The sequence below is a fragment of the Ammospiza caudacuta genome, chromosome 2 (genome assembly GCF_027887145.1).
Source record: "Ammospiza caudacuta isolate bAmmCau1 chromosome 2, bAmmCau1.pri, whole genome shotgun sequence".
In the NCBI taxonomy this organism is placed as follows: Eukaryota; Metazoa; Chordata; class Aves; order Passeriformes; family Passerellidae; genus Ammospiza; species Ammospiza caudacuta.
This window is the reverse complement of record NC_080594.1, coordinates 68,995,269-69,023,064: the sequence shown is the minus strand read 5'-3', so window position 1 is coordinate 69,023,064 and position 27,796 is coordinate 68,995,269. Positions and strand designations below refer to the sequence as shown.

General features: G+C 33.8%; 1 protein-coding gene and 1 long non-coding RNA gene across 4 annotated transcripts in view; both read left to right on the top strand.

Annotated features, from left to right (window-relative positions):
- Positions 1–27,796, top strand: part of KLHL1 (kelch like family member 1) — a 183,680-nt gene that overhangs the window by 16,871 nt on the left and 139,013 nt on the right. The window lies entirely within an intron of this gene.
- LOC131572152 (uncharacterized) lies at positions 18,764–26,631 on the top strand. 2 transcript variants are annotated; one of them, XR_009276001.1, is made up of 4 exons: positions 18,764–18,833; positions 19,062–19,109; positions 24,394–24,467; positions 25,172–26,631. It is a non-coding gene; the product is annotated as an uncharacterized LOC131572152 (long non-coding RNA). The 2 variants fall into 2 exon arrangements; XR_009276002.1 differs by lacking the exon at positions 24,394–24,467.

Genomic DNA, 27,796 nt, shown 5'->3' with positions numbered 1-27,796 from the left:
CAATTAAAAATATCATCACTGAGGGAAAAGTTCATTTTGAAGTAAACATTGGCAAAAGCTTTATCCTTCAGAAAGTATATTAAAGGAAAACAAATAAGCGGGAAATGATTGATATGTATTTCAGATTGAAGTCTGCAGGCCCCATTTTATTGTAGGAGTTAAACAGTAGCATTTGGATTTTCAGTTCTGACTGACTATATCATTTTGCTTGGCTTCATTGGTTCCTCTAAAATTAGAAACAGAAGTAATGAATGACAGCAACAGAATTTAAGAAAGTCCACCTAAAGAATCATGCCTGAGATCAAGAGTATTTGATCACAGCTGGATGGGGTACTCCATTTATGGCAAGTTCTTCCAGTCACAAGTAGGTTGCTTAAAGCTATATGTGGTGGCACTATATTAATAAATTATTGGCTAACTAGTATGATTGATGGGTATCCAATGTTTTTGTGTTTCCTATCCTCAACTCAGAAATAGCTTCAAGGACTGAAATGAGGGACATTTTGTTTTGAGCTGTCATTTCTTTTCTTCCTTTCCATGCCCCAGTTGCTCTGTAGTTTACAGCACTGTCAAATATGGGTCACCTTATCACTGACTACACAAGTTGTGACAAGCATTAATGTGAAGGAGAGTTTTATTCAGAATAAAGGAAACAGCTTTTCAAATTAGCTTTTCTTCTTCTTTTCTCTCACCCTTTTTTCCTCCTGTTTTTTCTTCTCATTCCTCAGCATTGAGCAGTATTGCTGTCATAGCCCTATGAAAATACTACTTTGCAAACTGCAAACATAATAAAATTGCTGGTCATGACAAATGACTCAAGTCAGTCTTTGCTATTAAGTCCATGTAATGGCTGCAGTATGTACTGTGCTGTACTGAGGAATTGGAGTACAGCCTCTGCAGGAACTAGCCTACCAATTTTTAACCAGAAGTAAATCAGACAAAAATGAATTGTCTTCTTCTTTAAGAGTATTCATAAAGTCTCTACTGTGCATTTTCTGTGGAGGCAAAAGTTTCCCAGATTTCTGAAACCTTGTGCAGATTCTGTGTACTAGTTTTTCTTTTATCAGGTTTTGTTCCCAATTACATTGCATGCAAATTTCCATGGGGACTTTGAGAAGGTTTGGTTCAATAAAATGATGTAAAATTGACTCTTCATTTTACATCTGAAAAGCGTGGACATTAGAGACATTACCAATACCTGACAGGTATAAGATGCTCACCAAGGTGCCTGTGTCCTATCATCTTAAATGTATGGTATCTGATTTAAACATGGTTCTAAGAAATATTTATTTTAAATAAAATGGCTGTGGTGGTACATTATGCATTCTAGATCACATATAGACACATACACAAGCAGATGAATTTTCCATTCCCACAGAATAAATATAGTGAAAATCTCTCAAAATGAAACTGCCTGTATTTCAAAATAGTAAGAAAAGAATGGTCTTTATTATGAGAATGCTAAAAGAGGATTAAAGTTAAATTACTGTCATATCAACTTTTTGAGAAGTTAAAGACAAAAACTCGCTGCCAGATCAAAGATTCCTACATCTGACTTAGTAAGTGGCTGCTAAGCATATATTAACATAAGGAAAGAGGATCAAATGGTATTCTATATTTATTAAGAAAACAAAATTATTGACAATTAATCCAGAGTTATTGTCTAAGTGGTAATAGCCAAATTTTAGCCAATTTAGAGCTTATTGCTTCCCATCTGTAGCAATTGTTCCCCAGTCTCCTTAATTCTGCAGTTTTCAACACTGAATTTAATCTACTTTTGGTAATGTTCAAATGTATTGCTCAGTCATTTAGAAGCATGAGATCTTTCTTATGCCTCTATGATCTGGTTAGATGTGATTATCTTTAATAATTCAAATAAAATATTTGATATACTCATTTTTTCTTGGGTAAATAATTAACAACAAACCCAGCACACAGATTATTCAGGGATGTTTCTGTGTATATCTCTTCAGGATGAAAAATGACCCTTTGTTTAAATTCTTCTCAATTCCTATCTTTTAGCTGATCATTAATTCATTAAAGATCTTCTTCTTCCTTTAAAACAGGATAGGTTCTTTCAAAGGTGCTGAGGGGATGACTTAACCTCAGTTTTATTGAAAAAAAGAATATATTGTCCATATCATGTTCATATAATTGCTGATCCCTTTACATACTAAATCTTGTAAGCTCAGGGTTTCTTCCTTGTAACCCAGTTTGAAACTGTAACTTATGTATTCATGTGTACATGAATCATGATTCTTATTTTATTTTTATACTAATTTCCTTGTAATAGAGACAATGTCTAGACGTTTTCTTGCAGTTCATGTCACACTAATAGGTTCTGCCCATTGTTCTGATGACATTTGTCTGATATAAGAAATGGCTTTAACCACAGCAGATTGCTGTATATTTCACAGAAGATTTGTGGATGAACAGCAAATTATTCAGACAATTTATTGTTTTCTATTTCATAAACCCTTTTCTTTAGCAATTTCATTTTGTGACTACTTGTCAAATTTTGTTTCCAGTGAAAAGAAGACATCTGGTCAGAGAACCTACACGGGTCCCTCTGTGACTGAACTCTATTGTAAATAGCAAATTAGAAAAGATACATAAAAAAAACAAAACAAAACTGAATGAAGCATAGGGCTTTTCATATTTTTAAACCCTTGAAAGTTGCATATTTTTATGCAGCTTCCTTCCAGGTATGATTCACTCTTTCAGTGTGTGATACTGCAATATTTCTGCTATCCATTTCTTGTTCTTTGCTAGAGCTATCATCTTCATTTCAAGAGAGTCTCAAAAAAAAAAAAAAAGCAACAGGCAAAGAGGCATCTAAGAATACGAAGCTAAAAGATTGTTCGATTTTAGAGCTGTCATTCTGTCAAGCTTTTTGAAAAATGCATCAAAAATATGAGTTCATTATAACAGAAAAATAGAATGGGAAGGAATAATTTATTTCCTCTTTTTTGCTATCATTTTCTATAATTTTTCAGTATGCAAGGCCAAGTTAGAGATAAATACTTAATTTTTAATAAAAAAGTTAATCCAAATATTAATTTTTTGTAGAAATGCATAATTATGAAATGAATTATATTTAATTTCTGTTATCAGATGTTTAGTAATGACTTTTTAAAGCTCAGCAAAGAGCCTTCTGGCTTTGTGAGTACAAGGAGATAATGTGGCATCTCACACGGAGATCTTTTGATGCTCAGTGAAGCTCATTTGAGCTACTCAAGTTTCACCCTTTATTTGGGAAAAGGATTAGCTTCCTCATTACATTTCTCATATATAAAAAAGCATCTTTGGGAAGGAAGAGCAGAAGAAAGGAAAACAGGAGTCATTTAAATGTTTTTTAAATGTCCTCAGCATTTGGTTATTCTCTGCATGAAAGTTCTACTGAAGTATACAATGGCCTGAGATAAAGGTCAAAGTTCAGGAGAGAGTCCAAGGCCAGGACATACATCAGAACATTTGCATGCCTCTTCCTGGCTAGGTTGGGTGTTTAAACTCTCTGGGTTCTGGGACTTTTGGTTGGTTGGTTTTTATTTATTTAACTTCTAAGTTACTTAGCAGAAAGTAATCTGCTTTACTGCTGGAATTCTGATCAATACTACTATATAACCATTTTACCTATTGAGTATTCTGGAAGTATTCAGATAATGCAGAAAAATAGTATGAGAAAGACTTTCTCCATTTTAAAGAAATCAGTTCAAGTAGTTTGTTTATTAAACTTTCCATGTCTATGTTTGTACACAAATATATAAAATTGCAGAATTACAAGAACTTGAAATATGATGGTGAATTATGCTGCTAATGAATTCTGTACCCAAAATTTTCCTGTGAAAATTTTAGGCAAATAGAAGTCAAAAATAATTCTTCAATAAAATGCAGTCACCTACATTGTAATTTTATTTCCTTATTTAGGAAAGTTTGAGCATGTCTCTGAATCATTTGTGAAAGACTGTCTTTATTCTTTAAAGGGTTTTAAAAAATATTTGTGCTGACTAAAGGATTATAAAGGTCTTAATAAATTTAATAAGTTAGATTAAAAGCATAATTAGGGAATTATGTAATCACACCTCATTTCCTGCTCACTTTTAAATGCATCTACTAGGAAAAATTCAAAGTAACTTACAGCAGACAGATAACATGAAGCACAGGCAAATCTTGTTAACATAAATATTTTTCTGGGTTGGTTATATACACATATGTGTGCATATAGATACACACATACATATGTGTCTCTATGGTCAAAATATATCTTTTTGTTCAGTGGCAACTCTCTATGGGAAATAGGCTTGGATGTTGTTACAGGAACCATTCACTTCTGGACACTAACAATCATTCCTCCCCACCATAGAGGGCTGAAAGACTGAGGAAGGGGAATTTAAATAACCCCATCCTGTCCTGAAGAGAGTACCAGAAAAGTTCAAGCATATCCCCTGATGCATAACTAGAAGAAAACAAATCAGTTTAAGTGAAAAATAGTTTTTAAAACTACGCAGTACAATAGTACTCTAAATTATTTCTATAATTGATAAAAGACTATGACATTCAGTGCAAAAATTCCCATGAGCCTCATAGACTTTGAATGAAGATCTCATCTCTAGAAAGCCTTAGTTATTTCAAAATAGAGCATGTGTTGTTATTTTAAAATAAATTCAGTGTGTTAAAATTTTATTTTAAGAATAAGATATATATATAAAATATTAGAAAATGTGGGGTTTTTGTTGTTGTGCAGTACTTGATATCAATATGTTTTACAGAATATATGAAAATACTTTAAAATATTTATATCAATAAGAATCTATGACCTTTTTAATAATTGTGATTTACATTAAATAATAAATAAAAATATTTGGAAATAACATGCCAATTGTTTTGACTCTCAGGAAGATACTATTGTATAAACTTATGCCAGCCCTGCAATGCTATTGAAAGTATCATCTTGACTTTAATCTAAAAAACATTATGCTACCTCTATGATAGTTCAAGTTTTAAAATTGTTCTTAATTATATTATTGATTCTATATTAACTGGAGAAATTTAAATAAGAATGTATTTGCTTTCCTTAATGAGATCTTTCCTGAACAGTATCTTCATTACACTTGCTCTTCAATACATAGGAAAAAACTAACACTGAAGGATCTATGATTCCTTCTAAATAACATTATTACAAAACAGCGATAATGTTTTCATTCTTGAAAATTTTATTTGCAGCTTTTGACTACTGAACCAAACAGAATTGAGAAGCTAGTCCTCTGCCTTCATAGAAGCTTAACACAACAGTAGAGTTAAAGAAGGGAAAAAATAATTGAGAGTTTAACTTTTTACATAGCTACTGAAGTTCAGAATGCCTTGTAAACAAAACCAGAATAAGGAGTCACCAGAAAGGTCTCATAAAGGTACCAGTTGGAGTCCTTATTCTATAAAATATGTACAGCTGTTTAAAGTTATCAGTGTTGTCAATAACTAAGGTAAAATGTGTGTCTGTGTGTGTGTGTGTGTGTGTGTGTGTGTGTGTGTGTGTGTGGGTGTGAGTTCAAGGACCAAAAGCATTGTTGGTTTTCTCCATACTTCTAAATAGGGAAGTGAGAGCAAAAGATGTTTGCCTCCTGTTTATCTCCCCACTGTTCACGAAAGAGCCCATAATGGCCCTTAGCCTTGCCTAAGCCTGGCTTTAGGCATCTGGCTGAGGCATAAAAGTGAGGAATACAAGAACTTGCCATAGTGATACTAGAAAAAAGAAAACTATTTCTGGGTAATCTAGCACACTTTCAGTCCATTACAACAGCTAACTCAGTGTGATAAATGGAGCCTCTCCTCATTATGACCTTCAGCTTTGTGACTCTTTCAAAGGGAGGCAAGAAAAAAATAAGGGAACATATGGTCGTGCTGTAAAAGGTATGGAATCAGTCTCTATGGAGGTCAGGGGAGACTGAGAAATTGCTCCCAGCTGACACCTCCTAGTCTATTTGCTCTAAACAATTGCTCTCAGGTCAGTATTAGGCCATGAAATGTGGAATCCAGCTTGAAGGAAGCATAGATTCATACTTTCATGAGTCCAATATTATTCTATAAAATTAGATTTGCTGTGGAATTAAATTTCTTGTAGTCTTCTCTTGACATCTTTCCTATGTTCTACCTTCACATGAGCCTATGACATGAACATTAAAGGAAGATGCAAATAGAATTCAATATCTTAGAAACAGCTTTGTTTTTATTACAGACAAAAATCCAAATAGGTATAGATTTTTACATTCTAAGACCGTAAATCTCCTGCCCTTTAATGAGACTGTTACTGTCACTGATTGTTGCAATTTCAAATGCCATTTTGAAAAATGTTTTTAGAAACTCAGAAACAACCATGTATGTTTCTACTAATTGAACTAAACAAATTTGGTGTGTCAGCCACATTTAATTGAGAGTGCTCTGCATGCATACGGGTTCAATACTGCAAAGCTGTCATCCATTAAGATGCTTTTTCTTAGCATATTACCAGGATAAACTGAGTCAGTGTGCCTAACATAAACAGGAAGGAGAATATAAAAGCAAATTGATGTCCTCATTCACGAGCATAAGTAAAGCATTCCAAGGAACAACACTCTAAAAAGGCACTCTTTGGAGAGGTACTGAAATGTTGCGATGGTTAATTCTTGTTTAACAATGGACTGGCAAAAAAAAAAGTATTTCTAAACTGAACAGCAGGCCTGTGAACACTTAAATGTTACTGAGTTAATAAATCCAAAGTAAACCTAAACTGACACATATTGGAAATCCTTGAATTAGGGCTGTCCATTAATGTCTTAAAATTTTTTATGCATAGATTGAAGCGAATGAACTCTCCCTTCCATTTTACCGTGTTGTTTGCCTTAAGGATTGTTGATCAATCTATCAATCAGCTATTACAGATACTCCCTCAGAATAAAATTTGTAGCTATGCTTGTTATCCTTAGGCATTAAGCTAGAATTGCACACAGTTGTACTTAGGCAGCTAAATGTCAACATGCCAGTCAGGCATTGATCCACCTAAGTCTCTTCAAACATCTCTACTCAGACACTTCTGGAATAGCGTTGCTAAGATTTCATTGAAGAGAATAAAATGCTTAAATTTTTATCACTATTCTTTTATTTCAAGAGATTTTTTTTTAGAGCAGGAGAATGCACTTTACGATTCTGACACAGAGAATATAGTTCAGAAATACTCATTTGTTTATCACTCCCATGAAGTGACACATGGGAAATTATAATATTGTCATGTGCTTGTGATACAAGACAGCTGATGGTTTGTTTGCCACCGTCTACCAGCTATATACAAATAACTGCTGAGGATGACAGCTGTGGTACTCCCACCTAGCAGCTTTGGTGGGACCCTTTCAGCTTCAACAGAATGTCTTAAAGAACATTCACGACGTGTGAGCAGTTAGGAGAATATTTGTCCATTGACTACCCTATCCGGGTTTTTGAGCCTTAAGCAGTGTCCGAAGTTAGTGAAGTCAGGAATTCGTTTTTGCAGGCTTTACACAAATTCAAAGCTCAGAGCTTATATTTCATTATTTATAATTCCTGTTGCATAGCTGGATGTATGTACTTATCCACAGAAATGCTGTTGGATTCTTCTAATTTTATTAAATATATTATAAAGAATGAGCAGTAGCAATGTAATTATTAAACTCAAGAAATATTAATAAAATAACAGTTTGGTTTGCATTTAACAGTCAAAACAATGCCTGCTCCAGTTCCTTCTTTATGCAATTTTAAATCTTTTTACTGTCTTTTCAGGAACAATAAAATTTTACTTGCAACTTCTAACCACTGAGCCAAACAGAATTGGAAAAGCCAGTCATTTTACTTTACTTCACTTCCTGTGATGTAGACATTTGAATGTGGTCAAGCAATTAAGCACACGTTGTTAAAAGAAAAGTGAAATAATGCATTCAGAGACCTCATAATATCCTTACTAAAGGAAATGTCAGTAAATGTCCAGATGAATACTCCTCTAAGCTCCACTAACAGCTGAGTTCAGTTCCCTCTGGGTAGATATCTAGTGCCATTTGACATGCCTTAAGATGTCTGAGGTATGTTCAATGGGGTTGACAGGAACTACACTGGATCTAGAGGAGACTGTTCTTTATCTGATGCCATCTGAAGACCAGACAAGACATGTGAGAGCCCCTTAGATTGCTTCAAGATTCTGGAATGTGGCAGTTGTGCTGATATAACATAAAGAGTGCCACAGTCAAGGCATTAAGACTTTTGTCAGTAAGAAGTAATAATTTTAAATATGCAGATTTGTTTTGTGTTTACTTGGTGAACAAGTGTACTACAGAAAGGATAATTTCATAATTCCACATGTAATATTACACATTTTACTAATTTCTCAATTTTAAAACAGCATAATAGGGTGATAATTGACATGTTACAAAATACTCATTTGTTACTTAATATACACATACAGCAGCTTTTGTTTCTAATATTAAAAATAAACAAAAGAGCCCAACGTCTCAAAGAGAAGATAGACTGTACTGTAATTTGGTTTTGACTACTGCAGTTTATTTTCTGGAAAAAAAATCCCACATGAGCCACATCATACTGTGATTTATGATGACATAGCACAACTAGAGTATTGAAAAAACAATGTTCCAATACAGGAATAAAAGTTGTTAATTGTGGTCATGAAAAGAAAAAAAAACTTACTAAAAATATTTAAGATTCATATATCACATCTTTCCATTTAGTGTTCTTCACTTAAACTGATCCCTGCATTCCGAAGTTATTCATGATATATATTCACTTCAGTTGCCTTGAAATTTCAAATCTAGGGAACAATTTTTGTAGACTCTTTCACTTTCAAGAGACACTCTACTGCAAAGGTTTATTTAATGGGATAATCATTGACTATTTTGCTTGAAAGAAATGTCTCTTATTTCAGGAGTTTGAAAGCAGCAAAAAGGTGATGGATTTATAACAAATCAAGAGGGGATCATTGTATAGGCTTAAGACACATGGAGCACATAGACAGAATTTCACTGAGGTACTTTTATTCTCAACAAATAAACACTGATCTTATAAGATTGTGATCAAGAGATAAAACCTATCTTCCTATCACCAGTATTTGAATAAATCATGTCTAACCAATCTCTTTGTTAGATTGACTTTCTCAATTAATTAAAACCCAGGAAAGATTTTGGCACTTAAGCTAACTGATAAATGAACTATCGATATATGATGTAGGTGTAATCTGCCTCTGGTAAGTGTTCAACTGCTTAAAAATCAATCACAGGATAGTTATTAAAAACTTCTTGTTATCTAAAAGGACATTTATTACAGTTATGTTCAGAATCTAGTTTCATCCATTATTCTAATAGCTTGAATAATAAAATAAAAATTATTACAATATGCAGGTGAAAGACAAAAGAGATTAAAAAATATTTCAAATATAGAAGTCTGATCTTCCATTGATTTTAAACCATTTGGAAGGAAAAAAGAAAAAAAAAAGGAGAAATCTAGATTTTGAAACACAAATCTCACACACTCAAGCAAATTACCCATGGGTACTGTTTTATTAATCACAAGTATGTATATCCCACAACAAATTCAAGGTAATTTGCAGTAACATATTTATCTTGCAACAGTGATAAGCTATCCCACATTTTTACTGTCTGTGGCGAAGAATTGAAATTTTTGTCAGATGACCAAAAATTTACTGTCTTTTGGGAACATGTTTATCCTGAGATATAAACACTGAAAACCATTATTACAGATACCTCTAAATCTCATTCACTAAGCAGTTTTGAGTTTTGAGAATTATCCAGATATCTTTTAGCAATTTTCTAGGTTTGTGTAATTCTTACTAGGCAAATGTAAATTAACAAAAAAAAAAATTTAAATCACTTTTATTTTAGTTTTTTGTTCACTATATCAGAATCATATATCTTCCCATTACAGTTTATATAATGAGCATTTCTCATGTATCTTGCGTGGCCAAATGCATCCAAATGATGAGCACTGTTCAGAAGAGCCCCTCTGACTCACTCTGAGGAATGCACCCTCATGTAATTTACAGAGTGCACCAGGAAGACCAGGAACAAGAGTGTCACCCCTGCCACCCATGTTCTGAATTTATCAGACTATTTACTGTGCAGTTGAACTAATCTGCCTTGTGTTCCTAAGTGATGTGTGTGCACAAATGCTGTGTGGATACCCGTGCTATCTGAGAGACACACAGTGCTCAGCCTTCCCCAGGATGCTGATGCCAGGTCTCCTAAGCAACCTGCTATGACTTGTTTACTCTTCCTGTGCCTTCCATTAGCCTTCATGACCTGCTGTCCAAGGACACTGTGAGTGGTGCAGCTCTGAAGTGGCACCTCCTGGTGCACGGCTAATGTGCATGTACATCTCCTGAGTAATCTCAGGTCAATTCAGAATTGTTCTGCTTACTGACAGTATCATTATACAAAGAAATGCACTGCAGCAGTATTGCATGTGAGAAAATAAGGAAACGAGATTGGCAGAACAAATTAGTCTCTTACTGTAGCTTCTTTTGAGACCACAATAGCAGTCTCCTGCTGGTGTGTCTTTTCTCATCTCTAATTCTCAAGTCACACTATGTGCTAGTTCAGTAATTTGGTGCTGTGAACATTTCACAAGTTATCCACAGGTGTCAAACTCACAGCTGTCATTTTTTATGAGACATCATCCCTTCTGATAGGTCAGCATCTGTCCTACAGGCTCACCTTTCTCCCTGTCTGCCTGTCTGTGTCTAAGGATTGCATGCAGCCACTCAGTTGTCCTCTTCAGTAACTCAAGGTTTCTACATGCACTTGCCATTAACTGCAGGAAAAGGAGCAATAGCTCACCTTACTGAGCAGGACCCCAGACACTGGCAATAGCTGGAAAGGGAAAAATTGGTAGCAAAAAATGTGGTATTATAATTGCCAAGTTAAGATACTTCCACATCAAAGCTCAAGAAGAGAAAATTAATTCTCCCTCAGAAATTGTAGTCATAAGACTATCCTCTTTTCCAATTTAAGGTGCAGTTCTGCACACATGCATGTGTGTATGTGTACACACACGAGATATTTGTGCAGTGCAAGTGCAGTGCAAACCTTCTTGGCAAAAGTTGCTGTCTACATCTGGATGAGGTCTGCACTGTAATGAATTTTTCAAAAAGAAGGAAAAAGGAAACCTCAAATTAGATGGGTTTTTTTCTTTAGGAGTTCAGTGTATTCTGACAAAGTTATTTACTACACAGTGAAAAACTTCTGCTGCAATTGTGGCAGTAAATAAATTCCTCTGCTCATCTGCTCTCTCATTCCATACAGACAGTGATGATAAAACTTATTTTTCAAGAGTAAACAATTTTTGTACTTATCTTTTCTTATTTATTTATATGTTTCAGCTTTATTAGAGTGTTCTTATTTGTGTGTTGTTTTTTTTTAATGCTTTAATCTTTGCAAGAAGCAATCCTTTAAGAAGCATATAGATTTATACTTTTTTAAGATACAGCTAGATAGCAAAGTAAACAATCAATCTGTGGATCATCTGTTTTCTCAGTTCAGCATATTTTTCCAGGATTCAGCATGATTCCTGCCATAACAGAACTTGATGAACCAGTACTTCAAAGCTCTTATATTTATTGTTATTTTGGCCACTGGTAAGTAGGCTATTGCAGCTAATGCTTAACTGTGGCCAAATCTATCAGAAGGAAATGACAGTCCATATAGTTTTATGTAGTCAGCAATGAATTTCACAGAAGCTTAAAGGTTTGGTTTTTTTCTGAAAAAAAATCAATTGCAGCTAAGCAATCCTGTATTTTTGCTCTCGCTGTTGTTAGATCTATGTTGGATGATTGCCACTAGTTAAGAATGCACATGCCAACCAGAAACTGAGTTTCATGTAGCATAAATGCAGTTTTGTTTTAAAAGAGATAATAATTTTATAGCTAGCTCATATTAACAAATGTAGACAGTAATAAGTAATTTATGCTGCTGCTTGTCCTCATCAAACTCATTACTGCAGAGTCTTTCATCCCTCTCCCTCAGAAATATGAAAAATTCTCCCAAAAGGCCATCTTCATATCTATTCCCTTTCCAATCCCCACAACTGAAATTTTCATATAGTAAAGTAATGAGAACAAGCTCTCAGGACATGCAGTAAACAAGGTCTGGAAACAAGCTCCAGCTTTCTGTTGCCATTTTACTAAAAGTAGTGATTTCTCATGGTCAAAGCATAATTTAGGTTCATGGAGTTCCCTGTAAAAAGGCAAAAGAATGGGGGGGAAGTAGAATGGGAAGAAAAAGATAAAATTTACAGAATATTTTTGTAGAACTGCCTTTTAATTCAAACAGAATACAACCAATGGATTACCTTAAAATTTTCACCTTCCTTAATTTCAAGACTGGGTCCTCAAATGGTTTTACTGCAAAAGTGTATCTCATATTTTTGGGAGAGGGGAGGTCAAGGACTGCTCCATAGGGAGGGGGAGCAGTGAGCAGAGGGTGACCACAACATGGACAATGATGGGGTACAGCCCTAAAGGATCTGAGCACAACACACAGAGACCGGGGCTTGTCACTCAGTCTGTTGCTAACCCCAACACAGCAAACAAGGAACCACAGGCAGGGTGCTTCCAGGGATCAAGACTAAAAGGAGACAAGGTCAGAGGAAGACTTGGAGATGAAGCTACAGTATAGACAGCAGTGGAGTTTTACTTCTGAATCCATTTCCTCTCATTATTTTAAATATGAACTATATTCCCACATGCCTGCAAAATCAGCAATAACTCAGAAAACTTCAACCAAGCCTATAGGACCATCAGTTTCTGCAGGCGTTAGAAGGAAGAGTGCTGCCTTCCAGTTTTTATTCCCACATGGAAACAGTCATAAGGTGCTTGTGGGTCCTTCAATTTAGACCTAGTTTGAGACATTACAAATATGCAGTCAAGATATATATACAGGCATATAAAGCAGGTTAAACATATCCATGAAAAATTCTGAGCAGGACTAAGAAACAAAGAGAACAATATTTTCAATATTAGGAAGAAATTTACTTTGCTGACATCAGAACCTGGTAGGCAGGGTGTACTGAAAATACAGCAATCATATGCCTGATATGGTGCATTTGTAAATTTTCTTTCGTTGAAATGCTAAATGATCTGGTTTTAATTTGTGAGATGTTAATATTGAACTATTAAGAGTACATAATAGATAGCATACATAGTAACAATATGTTTATTAAAAGTTAAATTCTTCATCAAATCCTTGAATTATTATTTAAAAAAGCCAAAAAGAATGTTGGAGCATACGTCGATGTCTAAGGAAAAGTTTGTTTCTTCTAATAGTTCAAAAGGCCAGCTAAATGTTTCTGACAAACTAGTCCCATTTTAATCCTATGAAAATGTTAGAGAAGTTGATGCCATATGCACTATGAATTAAGTAATTCAAAACAAAAGAGCTTAATGAAAGATAAGTTTTATCAACTCAAATTATCTTTCTTCAAAAGAAAAAAATGGATACAGTTTTGTAACACACTAATAATACATTTTGGCACCTGTAAGGTTTTATATTAGTCTTTCATAAGATTCTAATTTAAAAGAAAGTAGTTGGACATGGAGGTTTCTTTACCAGATAAATGAAGTGCGACTCGCATTGAGTTCATTAATTTTCTCTGCTCTAGACTTTATGCTGTCAACATGCATAAATATATAATTATTTTAAAGATAATATATAAATTTATTGATGCAATCTGCAGATGATTCTGAAATTATATAATCTTACATAATAATTACTAGTAGTATGGTCAGCATCCATGCTAGTAATGGAATAACGCAAAGGGAATCTTTTGAATACAAGCTATTTCAAGGTACCAATGGATATCTGCTAAGAATATAAAAATATAGTCCTATGATAGGAAATAGCATCCTGGATGATAAAAAAAATGTAAAGAGAGGATCAACAAATTTTGAATGCAAAAAGAAAAAAAGATTAATTAAGAAAATATATGGCAATGATAATGACATTACAAGAGCTCCACATGCTATACTGGTATGCATTTTAGAGAGACAATGGGTCTGAAAAACAAACAAAAAATAGCAAAAAGCTTTAGAGAAAAAAAGGAAGAATGATCTGATAATTATGCATTAAAGAAAATTAATAAGCCAAGTAATATTTTCTTGACCAGAAGAGAGGATTTACAAAGAATTTGATCATGACCCAAGTATTTGTACACAGGAATGCATTTCTTGTGTACCCTAGTCTTTGTAAAGCAAAAGCATCACCATGTGATTTCTGACTTTCTGGATTTCAGAACTGGTATTTGAGTTATCTTGTAAATCCTGAATCCTTTCTGAGCAAGCAAAATATGTAGGAATATTACTCACGTGAAGTATGTGTGTGTTTCTACTGAACTCAATTGAGTTCTCATGAGTTTTTCCAGATGGCTGTGGGGGATTCAGTACTAAGCTGCTGCATCATTCCCTTCTGCATCATGTAATGTGTTCCCATGTGTATGACTGCATTCATCTTCCTGTATTCTGGGGCTCTTGCTGTCTGTTGCTCTCAGGCATGTTGGTAAATATGCATTTAACGACAGCTTACTGTACCTCTGACTCAGTAAAATGTTTCTTCCAGGGACATTAGTAACAGTTTGGACTCTAGAAAGCATTCAAGGAGACATAATCAAGGAGGCGGGTCTCAGTCATCTTGGAAACTCCTGAAAAATGTTCACAATAAATAAAGAAGCTGTAGATTAATATATATTTGGAAATAAGTGTGGGGTTTTTTCCATTTATTATTTTCTTTGCATATTGTGGCAACATTTCAGTTGTTTTGGTTTGAGTTTCGGATGCCAACGAATTCCATGTATATTGAAAGGAAGTAGTATCTCCAATCAAATAAATTGTATTAAGTGTGAAAAGAGTACATGCTCTTTTTTTCCCCTCCAACTCCCCCTGCTCCATATTTGCATTGTCACTGTTGAGCTACAGTCTTTTATAGAGGAAGCCAGGAATTTCTTATGTAGACTCCCTTAAAGGGGAGTATGGCCTCTAAGGTTTATTAATATTATCCAGTTCTACTTTGTCTCCAGAGAAACAGTGGAATGTGGAAAGGGACAGAAGAAAAAATAGAATTTAATTTGTACTTATCTCTGATTCTCATTATACCTTAACTGAGAGACCATTTTTCTAATGAAAAGCATGGGTATCAATCCACTGTAAAGGATTTTACTTCAGTGATTCTAGAAAAATATTTAGCTAGGCTTTTTTGTTCTTACTTGGTTATCACTAACTTTGTGAAATACAAGATTTAAATGAAAAGAAAGGATGATTCTGTTGTTGAAACATTGTATTAATGTGCAGGAGATTTAAGATTAGATTTTGGCTTTACTTCATGCCTTCAATGTAATTTTGCAGACAAGTTACTTAATCTCAAAGCTTCCACATGAAGATATGATATAAAGATATAATAAGATATAAAGATATATATAAAATTATATAGAATACATTATATAAAGATATTATATATAAAAGATACAATATAAAGATATAATAAGATATAAATATATAATATAAAGATATCCTCATTTTTCTTTATATTAGGCTTGAAGGGTAGTATTATTCTAATAACATGCGATATTAAACTCATTGAAATTTCTTTTTTTATTTGCCAAATATTGCAAAATATATAATTCTACAACTTTGTTTGTAAACTCTTTACATTTTGGTAAGCTTTCCTATAACCTAAAAATTAAAAATAAGAGAGGCAAAAAAATTACTGCAAAAGAATAGTTGTTTAAGAATTAGAAGAAATCTGTCTGATATATTGCTCTTTTCATATCAGAGGATTTTCTTAGGATACAGCTATGAATGCTGATGTGTAGACACATTTAGGCATTCTTGTTTCTTCTACAGCTGATCTGATAAAACTTGTTTTAAACACAGGAAGAACCTGAATCCATAGGTTCATGGGATCACAGAATCATGGAATGATTTGGGATAGAAGGGAACTTAAGGACACTTTGGTTCCAACCCCCCTGCCATAAGCAGGAGCACCTTCCACCTTCTGGGTTGCTCAGAGCCCCTTCAACCTGGCCTGGAACATTTCTAGGGGTTAATAATAGAAATGGTAGCATTGTGATTTGTATGGATTACCAGTGAAAATGCTAATTATTCTGATAAAAGACTTAACACTGAGGAAATTATTTGTGCAGCCAAAGGTGTCTTCTCACCATAAAGTTATGTTTAAATTACAATTAGTAATATTTTAAATATGTTTCTTTTGTTATTCTTTTCAGCAAATATTCTTTTCATTATTCTTTCCAACATATAAACAAATCAGCAAACTAAAATCTTCAAATATGACACAATAAAAGTGGCAAAAGTGAAAATGAAGTCTGTGGTTTAATATAAAGGATACATAATTTTTAAGTGCTGTACATTGACCTGCTTTTTGTCTGTGTATTACATGCATTTGTCTAATTAATGTTTGCCCTAAACAAATGAAAGAAAGAGAAGAAAAAAACTGATGACACATAAACTTCTTCTTTAGTCATATTGGGGAAACAAGAGAGAGCAATAAGAAATCAACCAAAAGATACTGGAAGGATATTCGCAGTGGGGCAGATTCTTGAGGAATAAAGTAATGTACTTGGATTAAGATCAATGCTTGCAAAGGTAGACTATTTATAACTCATTTTCATCATTTAAATTGTCTGTTTTTGTTCAGGGATTAACTTTTTTTTTTTTTTAAAAAGGTATTTTTGGTTTATTGTTTTGGTTTAAAAACCTATTTTTAATCTAAGAAGACACATTTCAATCAATGGGGAACACTGCTCAAACCTGACTTTCTCCAAAGGGCAGTGTTTCTTGATCTGAGTAAGAGTGCTTTATAAAGGCATAAAATCAGACATGTATAAAGATCATGAAGAGAGGAGATACAGTTATTTTAAGCTGTGTCATTCAACATTTATGCTAAAGCATAGTTTTCTGTTTAGAGTGTCCACTTATGTATTAAAACAGAACTTTCAATTGGTTGCATTCTGCCAAGGAATCTTAAGGTTTTAAAATGGTTAATTCTAAGTGGTAAGCAGGTAATGTGAAATGGTTTTAAAGAAAGGGAAAAATAGTGAGGTGATTTAGTTAAGCTGAAAAGTGAATACTAAAGACATATCTACGGAAGGGCAGATAGCTTTGAAGAAAAATAATTGGGGAAAAAAGTGATTATGATTAGAAGGATTAAAGTATATTTAAATATGTGCAGTATATTAAACAATAACTGTCTTTCCAACATTTGTAAAAGGAGTTGGATTAATTGTTTCTGTCAAAGTTGTGTTTGCTATTGACAAGATGGTACAGAACAGCTTGAATAGCTTTCAGAGATTAATTATGAATGCCAGTTTGAATCCTTTAGAATATATATCTTATGAATATATATAAAATGTGTGTGGTAAGGACAAATCTTTTAAAAACACATTAAAAGCTTGGGGAGAATAACTCAGTCAGTTGATGGTGAAGTCATTATTTCTACAAAGCTTAAAAGCAGTGTGGAGAGGCTGGGGAAAGCACACTGTTTGTGGTCCTTGGTCTTATAATGAACATCCCAAAATGACAAGTTATTGTAATTATTTTTTTTCCTCAGCCAACATTTAACTTGGCATTGTATACATTAAAATCTCAAGATTAATTCAAAAGGCAGAGTTGTGAAAATGCAGTTTAGTAACAATTTCATGTTTAAGAAGCAGAATTTGTGGTGACTCTATTTCAAGTGGCTATGATTTGGAAACATATAGTGAGCAAAAGTATTGTGAAGTGCACCGAAAAGGCTTTTGGCTTTTTGTCCATGTATCAAATGTCAGAACTATGAATGCACAGCAATATAATATCATTCCATAGAAGAAGAAACGTTGTCTCATTTTTATTCAGAGAGATGTAATACCACTTATGTAAAATACTTGTTTCAAGCTTAAGAACATATCAAGTTCCTAAATTAAATTCCTTCTACATGGTCTTCTCTTGAGTCATAAATAACGTTTCAGTTGTTACATGATGTAACAATCAATGTCAGTCGTCTGTGTTGTCTAGAGAGGCTTCCAGTAGAGAATAGTGTCTAATCACATGAACAACAGGCTTTCCTGGGCTGGCAGACACAGAACTCACAGTTCTGGGCATTAGACCCATGTCTCCTTCTGTCTGAGGAGATTCCTCTTACCCTGAGCCATTACAGACTGTTACTCTGAATAAGTGGACTGAATAATGTTAAAGGTCTTTTCCAAACTAAGTGATTCTATGATTAGTAAGTCCAGAATGGGTATGTGTCTCTTCATCTCTGTTTTATATTTATACTAGTTGTAGTTGTGAGGGTGTCTCTTTTATGCTCTATGACTGTCTTTTCCAATCCTACAGCATAAGGAAATTCAATCTTGTTTCTTTTCCTGGTATTCTATGCTGGCTCAGTTAGGTGCTCCAACCTCTGATTATCTGAACTTGTTATGAAGCAAACAACTTTTTCTGTCTTCTACAACTCTACCTGTAGGTGCACTTATCAGTTTCATTTCTGGAAGTAATAAGCATCCTGTTAGCATCTCATTATGGAGGGATAGAATGTAAGAGAATAGTGCAGAAGGTCGTCTCACACCTGAGGAGTTGCAGCTGTGCTAATCACCAAAGATTAGGAACAGGCCTGCCCTTGGAAGGCCACAGCTGTGTGCAATAAGAAGACAAGTGCTACAAAAGAGTGGGGTAGCTGGGTGAGGAGAGAGTTGGGGTTTGTTGGCTGTGCTGTGGAGAAGGAGTCAGTGCTGCGAGGAGATGCACATGAGAAATCACTGAGAAGGTATGGGAGCTTTTGCATTAAGAAGACAACCAACATCTCATTACATCTATGAGTGTAATGAACTATAACTTAGGTTCAAATCCTTTTAGTTTTGTTCATCCTGCAACAGATTTTACCTGGCATTATTTTATTATCAGCTTAACCCTCTTTGGTCAACCAAGGATGAACTGATGCAAGTATACAGTATCTGCTCTCTTGGTTTTAAAATCTGTGAGATCTCTTTTACAGGTGAGGGCAGCCCTTCAGTTGCACACATTTGCAGAATTTATACAAGAGGTGAGTCTCTGCTGAGATGGTATTTCCAGAAGTAAAGATAAAGGGTAAACTCATGTTTGTTTCAGCCATTGGCAGGGCTTGGCAACAAACAGCTGTTAAGTTCATTGGGGTCATTTAATGTAAGATGTTTCAGCTGTGAATTAGTACCCTTTTAGGCAGCATAATAGAGCTTGATGGGAAGGCTATATTGGCTCTGGCTTTGTGTCTCAGGTTTAAAGGGTTTAAAACTCTACAGTAAAATAATTTGGAGTTAGTAATTTATCAATGAGAGCTGGAATTGAATTAAGGTGTAAAGGTCATTTTAAAACATTATATAAATTTGCTCTTCTGTTCCATTTGGTTCCAAGAGTAGAATAGTTGATGGTTAGGTATGTAAGGGTATACGATGATTAATATGTGTATGTTATCAAAACATTGTTAGGACAATAAGAGCCTTTTAATGATAGGCAGGTTTGGGGTTTATTTTTAATTGGGAAGGATAAGGATGAGATTTTAGTTGAGTTTTTAAATTGTCTTTTGTTTCTTTAGCAACAGTAGCTTGTATTTCCAATTAAATTTTTATTATAAGAGCTACCAGCATTTAAATGCGTATCTATTTCATCTGAGAGTAGAAATGTTTGGTGTATAATTGTTTTTTCATGCCAAAACCTTTAAATAGATTAACTGTATAATCTTTTTAAAATCAAGTAAAATCTTTTTCCAAGGATACAAAATAAATTAATTTAAAAAGTAAAATTTACTTCATTATAGTATAAAACTTTATGTATACCAGAAGTTGCAAATGTGTCCTGCTATATTTGCTGCTCTGTGTGTTGATGCTATAGTTATACAAAAATCTATTATTTGTTGCTCTATTTAAAATTATTCCACAAATCTAGATGTAAAGTACACATATGCCATTGAGTAAGCAATGACAGTGAAAAGTGCATGTTGGACTGTAAAGGAAAACCTTACTAGAAAGATTAGTGTTACAAACTCTGAGAAGTTAGGAGTCCTTCCTTTCCCTTTGCTAATAACTAGCATTCCATTCTCTTTTCCCCTTTCTTTCTTGGATAAGCTCTCTGGGTGAAGAATGACAGACTGCTTGTAAAGATGTGTGAACATTCAAGTGTATGGCTATTTTTACCTAAATACATTAAGCCTTTTAATATCATTTGAATGCTTTGATTTTTTTGAATGTTATTTTCCACACATTATTTATATTATTGTTCTTTAAATTGGCTCCTTGGTTTAATGTACTTAAGCTAGTTGCTTGTGGGCTTTGAAGCTAGTTTGTCTGTAGCCCAGAATAATCGCTGGTATGTTTGAACACACAGGCTTTCAAGAATACATGACATGATAATTGAGACAAATCCTTTTTATTTCTGTAAAAAATCCTCCAAGAACTTTCAAAATATGATCCATCCTGCTGTCAAAATACTAAACCCTGTTGCTTCTCACCTCCAAGCCATGATGGAAAGCAAAGAAGAAATCTACTAAATGATCCTAAGGGTCTTTTCCAACCTAATTAATTTTAGGACTCTAAGTTTTAATTATTCCAAGGCACAGTTTCTGATATATTTTGTTTACTAATATTTATGAAGCTATTGAATTTTTTTTGTTTGGTTGCCTACATTACGGTATTTACAGAAAATATAGCCTTTTCCTAAGCTACAAACATGATCTGGTTAATTCTGGCATTTATTGCATCATTTTTTTATTGGCCAGGATTTTTTCAAATACGTCTTCATGTATCGATGACACAGCTTCTCCAATACTAAAATCCAGTTAGTAGTGATAGCATTTTTTTAAAGAAAAATGATGTTGAATGTGCACACTTTATCTAGATAATATTTGAGTTTAATAGAAATATTAGGTTAGGAAGAGTAAATTAGTATGAAGGGTCATATAAAGTCATAATGTGCTACATTAGTGTTAATCTCTTAATCTGTTTTCATTCTGAATGCAAGAACTCTAAAGCAGTCAGTTGTTTGCATATTTATGCCTTTCCCAAATGTATCACATATGAAAAGGCATTGTAAGAAATTTATTTTTTCACTTTTCAAAATTAGGTGAGCTAAAATCTGTGATTGAGAGTAGTTTGACATAAAATCCAATCAAGATAATGCTACCATGAGTTCATTAACGTTACTTGGCTGAACTGATGTACAGTGCATTACTGGTATCTTCTGAGAACTAATGTCTTAACCATACAGTCCTTGAGACCCATAATACCATCTTGAACTGTACCTGGAATTTAATAGACAGATGATGCAGCTTACAATGCAGTCAGGTCACAATGCATCCTTGGAAGTTTGGGGGTTTTTTTCCTTTCAAAGCATTGTTAAGAATCACTAATTAAAGCTATCCAGGCTGGAGGAGGTCGAAAAGCCATGGTCTGATCTGACAGCTACAGTCATAATTATTGTGCAAAATGCATTTGAAATAGATGAACTTCACAGTGAGCCACTTGAAACTTCACAGATTATTCCTGACCTTATTGAATTCCTCCTACATGTGTAGCTCAGTAATACTGCTAACAGTGCTTTATACAATTTTGCTTTCACTCCTTCTTTTGAATTGCACTGATTATTTTTTGTGTTAAACTAAAAGCTAAATGTGACATGCCAAAGCTCTTTGTGCATGTATATGTCTGTATGTTTGATCATATGCACATATAAATATGAAAACTCACACATAAAAAATGTATTTTGCACAAAATATATAAATGCCTAATAGATTAAAGTCAAAGGAAAACCCTGAAGAGAAAATGTTCTGGCACATCAGATGCCTGAATGGTCTGTTCCCTCTCTCCATTCAGTAGTTTTTATGGACTGTGGAAAATGAAAGGTAAAAGGCTAGGTTTTACTTTTCTTTTAAGGAAATGTACCCTCCAATTTCTGTGTCTCAGGTTACCACTGAAGGACTGTAAGAAAACTTTTAATGCTATACTTGCATTTCTTGTCCTTTACTGCTTGAAGAGGCTTATATGATCCTCATGTGAGGAAATCTTTCTTAGCCTGAGGATTACTGTGTTTTTACCTGAGAGAGAAGCACTCTTGTGGTTGTTTTTCCAATAATTGCTGTTGGCATGTTTTTTCTGTAACTTTTAATGTGTCTTGCCTTAAAACACTTTGAATTGGTGAACAAAATCAAGGTTCTTTGTGGTGTGAGATAAAGAATGCAGGGCTGTGCCAGCAAGCAGAGTGGCCTTTGACTGTGGTACATCCAGGTGCCAGAAACTGGGCAGTTGGGGTGTCTGAGCTTGCGTGGTGGAGACATCCAGAAGCTGTATTTCTGAACTTCTTTCTCCTGGGTTTTGTTGTACTCTCTCTTTTCTTTTAATGATTGTTATAATTATTGATAATCATAGCTTAATTGGAATTATTAAACTGTTCTTATCTCAACCCACATGTTTTACCTTTTTCTGATCCTCCTCTGCATCCCACTGAGGGAGCAGGTTGTGGTGGGGAGTGAGCTTAAGGTGACACAGCAGTGTGCATTCCACCATTCAGAATTCCTATTAGAACAAAAGTGTTTTCAGATATTTCAGTTGTATCCTAAAGATAACAGCACAGCATTGGAATTGACAAGCACTTCAATGAAAGCATTTTGGTATTAAGGTAAATTTGTGATGTGTGATTTGTAACACAAGAATATGGAATGGGTACACCTTTGAGTTCAATGTTAGTTTAAACTTATTTTGCATTTCAGCAACAGTGCAGAAGGTTTTCCGAAGAATTAGGAGTTCTGTCATGTATAATCAACTTGCTAAATAAACGAATGTGTTAAATGATTTCCTAAATATTTTTATAATCTGAATTGCTTGAGGAATTATGTACTAAATTGATTTTTCTTAATTTGTATTAAACCCAGTGGTTTTAAATCATCAGAAAAGATACTGCCAAGGAAAAAAAGTGAATAAATAAAACACAAACCAATAACCTTTTACTGTCTTTTATTGTAAATAGAATGATATTGTGCATGAAATTTTTTAATTATATACTTGTGCTAGCCATGCACATATATAATTTGCTAATGAATTTGTGTTAAATTAAACCCATAATCATAAAGTCATCATTAATTGCCTAAGGAAGGTGAGCATACTATAATGAAAGCAAGAAAAGTGATAATGAAATGTCGTTTCAAGAATTTTTTAAAGAGGCAGCATATAATGATGGGAAGTTAGGCTCTTTGAGTGTTTAGATATTCTGGTGATGTTTTAGGGATGGGATTCTTCCATACATGCACGACTAGAAAAATCTGGAATAAGCAGAGTTTTGGAAGAAAACTCAGAGTTGGTTCATTTGTTCTGTTTTGTTGGGCTTTTTCCTCCCAGCGTTGCTTGTACCTTTGAAATAACTTCTGTTGATGCCTTGTCAGTGGTGGCGTTTTAAATCAGAAAGGTCTGTCCAGAAAGAATGACTGGTATTTTACGATCTGTTGCAATTTCATGTTGTGATTGAGAGATTTCATATCATTATAGGATGAATGAATCGCTCTTTTTGACAGTGAGAAAAAGAGATCATGTCAAGCGTACTGGAAAAGTTTCAATGAAATATGAATCCTGGAAATCTGTGCCTGCCAATAGCATAATGCATCCTTGACAGATGCCCAAATACAACAGCTGAGAAGCCCAAAAATTAGTGGGCTTGCGCACATCAATATTTTAAATTGAATTCTCCATCACAGCAAATCTTGGCAGCCATCAAAATCATTAGCAGGTGTGTTTAGTTAATAAGAGCCAGTCTCATACACAATTTTACCTAATTTCATAATATATAGTATGCATGATTGCAATTTTCTAACAAACATTTATTAGTAACTGCTCTATTATGGCCACACAGTCTACAGAGAAGATATCCTGGTTTGTTGCTCTGTTTAATAGTAGCTCTTGTTTTAGTTTCTGGCCATTAAAATGTGATGATAATGAATATTAGGTTTGTCAAAGTAATTTGGAAATAAAGAATTTGTACTCCACCATAACATACATAAAAAATACAAGTGTGCTGCCTTAATCTTTCATTAATGAGAAGTTAAAGGTCCTCTCTACTAATAAAAACCGCAAAAAAGTTTTGTTGGGAATTTACTCATGTGGAGTAAACTTTCTTGACTTTAAACTAGAGCTGTCAGTGTCTTTTTTGATAAACCATGAAAAAAAATGCATAATCAAGCAATTATTGTTAAAGTAATTATAGTTAACATTAGTTCCTGTTAAAAGAAAATATTCCATGGTGTCCAGTGGTAGACAATTTATCTTTGCTTCACAATAAGATTGGCAGATACCTTTGTGTTTGTTTTACAGCATTCCTAATAGGACGTGGGTCATGGTTACAAAGATTGATTTGTCTGCTAAGTTTGTGAATGCAAGTTGCTCAGGTACAGGAAGAAAGCTGTCAGCAAAGCTCTCATAGCCTACAGACATCTCTGGCCAAGAGACTGAGCCATAACATTGCCAAGTTGTCACATTCTGCCCTTAAGCATGTGTATGATAGTTTGATGTGTTCCACTTATAAAACCTTTTTATACAAGTTAGTTTTTTAAGTGACAACTAAATGAAATGAATTTCACAATTAAGGCTCTTGAAATGTGCATTTTGTAAACTGCTCATCAGTTTCAATAGTGAAAAATTGTCATATCTATGATCATTCTTAGAGGTAGGCTAGTAATTACAGCATTAATGCCTTCTCTTTTGTCTTACAGCTGCCAAAAATATGGCAACATTCAGTCATGACTGGAAAGGGCTTTTCAGCAAAATAATCTCAAGCAAATAAATGGATATGGCAGCAGATAATGTGTTTTATAGCTAATGAATATTAGCTGTGGAATTGAATAAATAATGAACCTGCCAGGGCAGTGCACAGGACTAGGCAGTCAGTACAAATCATAGAGCTATTTAAAATGCTTCAGATGCAAACAATTACTTATAGATGGGGGTTCTGGTCTGATTCTTTAATTTTATTTTTTAAATTTTATTTAATTTTTATAATTTTATTTATTTTATTAATTTTTATTAATTTTATTATTTGATTTAATCCTAAGGGCGGAATTTCATATTAATTTATTTCTTCCCTCCCCCTCAGACTTCTGATATGGAGGAATGCTCTGGTAGCAAGAGTTTTGCCACACACACAGCAGCAAACCCTGAGGAGATAAACCTACCACGTCCCTTTTGCTGACATGAGATTGCCCTAGGGCTGTTCAAATTTGAGGATGGAAGTGAACAGTCCCAATAACCTTACAGGCAAAAAGGTTTCTCAGAGATACCCTGTGCTAGCACATTCAGTTGGGCTCTACATGAAACATGGTGAGGTTAGACATGAAATAAGACTGGTTTTGTTGCACCGATGTAAATAATTGTAATTGATTCACTATAATTATACTAGTATGTCTGTAGTTTGACTGGATTTCAAGTGGTTGAAGAAGAATATTTGTTGAGCCTCCATGTTTTGTTCTATGTATTACTGAATTTGATTTGTTGAAAAAGCAAATTTTATGTAAATCTATATGTCTTTGTGCAACAGCAGCTTTTCACTTTTTGGATATTTAGTTTATTTTAATATTTTAAATTTGTTTTGATTTCATTTAATTTGACAATTTTGAAAATGTACTAGAAAACTCAGCTGAAGACTGTATATATACATATATGTATTTATAGACATAACTTCCATTTGAACTGATGTAGTAAAAAACCCCACAACATTCTAAATAGGAATCTAAAAGAATGTGGTACCTACTTGATTACAATCTTCATGATCTTTGGTTGTTTAATCCCAGAGGGACATTGGTAGTACTTTGTTCAACTCTGAAGCCTAAGAAATATGCTCCTTGCAGTAGGCAGGACTTTCTTTATCTTCTGAGTCATATGAAGGAACAGCACTAAATCTTAGACCTTTTTTTGTTTAAGTAGGACTACTTTCATCTAAATAGGCTTTAATATGTCATTTATTACTGAATTTGGGTAATGTCTAGATTCTTTCTAGTTTAAAAAATAATTGAAGTTTGCACTTATTAATTTTAAGGCACTCCGGTGTGTTCTATTGTATTTGCATTTCATCCAAAGAATGACAAATCAGTGAAAATCTTTCTAATCTTGGGTACAGACATAAACAGTGTTACAGACATTTTTAAAGTGGGTTGATTACATTTTTGTTCTGTTTTTATATTAATCTTCTCATTTCTTCTGAATATTAGATTGCTCAAGAAAGACTATTAAGTTATAGTATTCAAATGTACTGCTATATTTTGTAACATTTTAATATTTATAGCAATATAATGTTTTTATAATAGAGGTATCAATGCAATGTATTTTATTACCTTGTATTATGGTGAAGAGAACATTGAGTTATAATTCAAATATATTTTTGCATAGTTTCAGATGTTTTCCTTCAATAAGTTGTATGACTATAGAACTAAGTAAAGTCATATTGTACAATCACTAGTCATTTTTAAGTGTATTTCCAGAGGTACTGGATCCCATGGATATCACATTAATTGTGTTGAATGAATATCCCATAATAAAACTATTTAGTTGATTTAAGAATGCTCTCGGACGTTTGAAAAATTGTTCCAAATTTGACTTTGTCATTCATATCTTGGTGCTGCTTGGTAACTTAATTGAGGTTGTAGGGATTCTTAAAAATGTAATATTTTTAATTCTTTACGAATGGTATGAACTTTAATTTTTTGTCTTTTCAAGTATATTTGAGCTAGAATTTTATTTTATCCCAAAGTTATAGAAAGAAGTATAAAAAACCTATCAGTCACAGGTCTTAACTACAATTTGATTAGTACTGTAATTCACAGCTACACTATTCTACATAGATGAAGTTTGATTCAGATAGTCAGGGAACGGAAGGCCCTGAAAAGTATTCCATATGTACTAAAATTAGCTTGACATTTGAAAGCACATATTCAGAAAGCAAAAGTGAGTTCATGCAAGAAAAAAACCAAATAGACTTGAGACTTGACTAGGCAGACACTTTTTGAGATGCAGTACAAATTAGCCTGGTTTATAATGAGCCTAATTAAAATTAATCTTATTCTAGTCAGTAGTTCTTAATTTTGAAATAGCGTGGGGTTCACTGAAGCTAGTTAGGATTGAATGCTTACAATTGTGTAGACCTGATAAATTAGGGGATTACATATTTTGTAACACAAGTGGGTATTTTTAAAGCACTTGACAAGTTCATGGATATTCCATATGGATTAAGGGAAAAATACCAAATAATCATTGCTATCATGCTTTAAAGCTGTTCTGAGACAGTAGATGTGACAGAAGATTCACAAAAGATGTGAATAGGTTTAATCTCTATGTATATGACCTGCAGTTTGTTTCTCTTGTTCTCTATCTAAATATAAAATGGGAAAGAAAAAGAAAGAGAATGGCCTCAAAACAATTGTGATGTAATAGCCTAAGAAAAAATGGGAAGCATACACAGTAATCAGTGTTGTTACACAATGCTCCTGGACACTCCTTTTCACTTATACCAGTGTTACATTATATAGAATGTAGGTAGAAATGTAGACATTGCTTATTCAGAAATCTAGACATTCCTTTTGTCATCACTGTAGCTCAGCTTCCAAAGGAGACTGTTGCTGCAATGTTCAGTACTGAAAGGCCTAAGGATGGGTACCCATGGTGAAAAAAGATTCTTGGGTTCCTTAAATGCTTAATAGAAAAGGCTAAGTACCACAAAATGGAGATC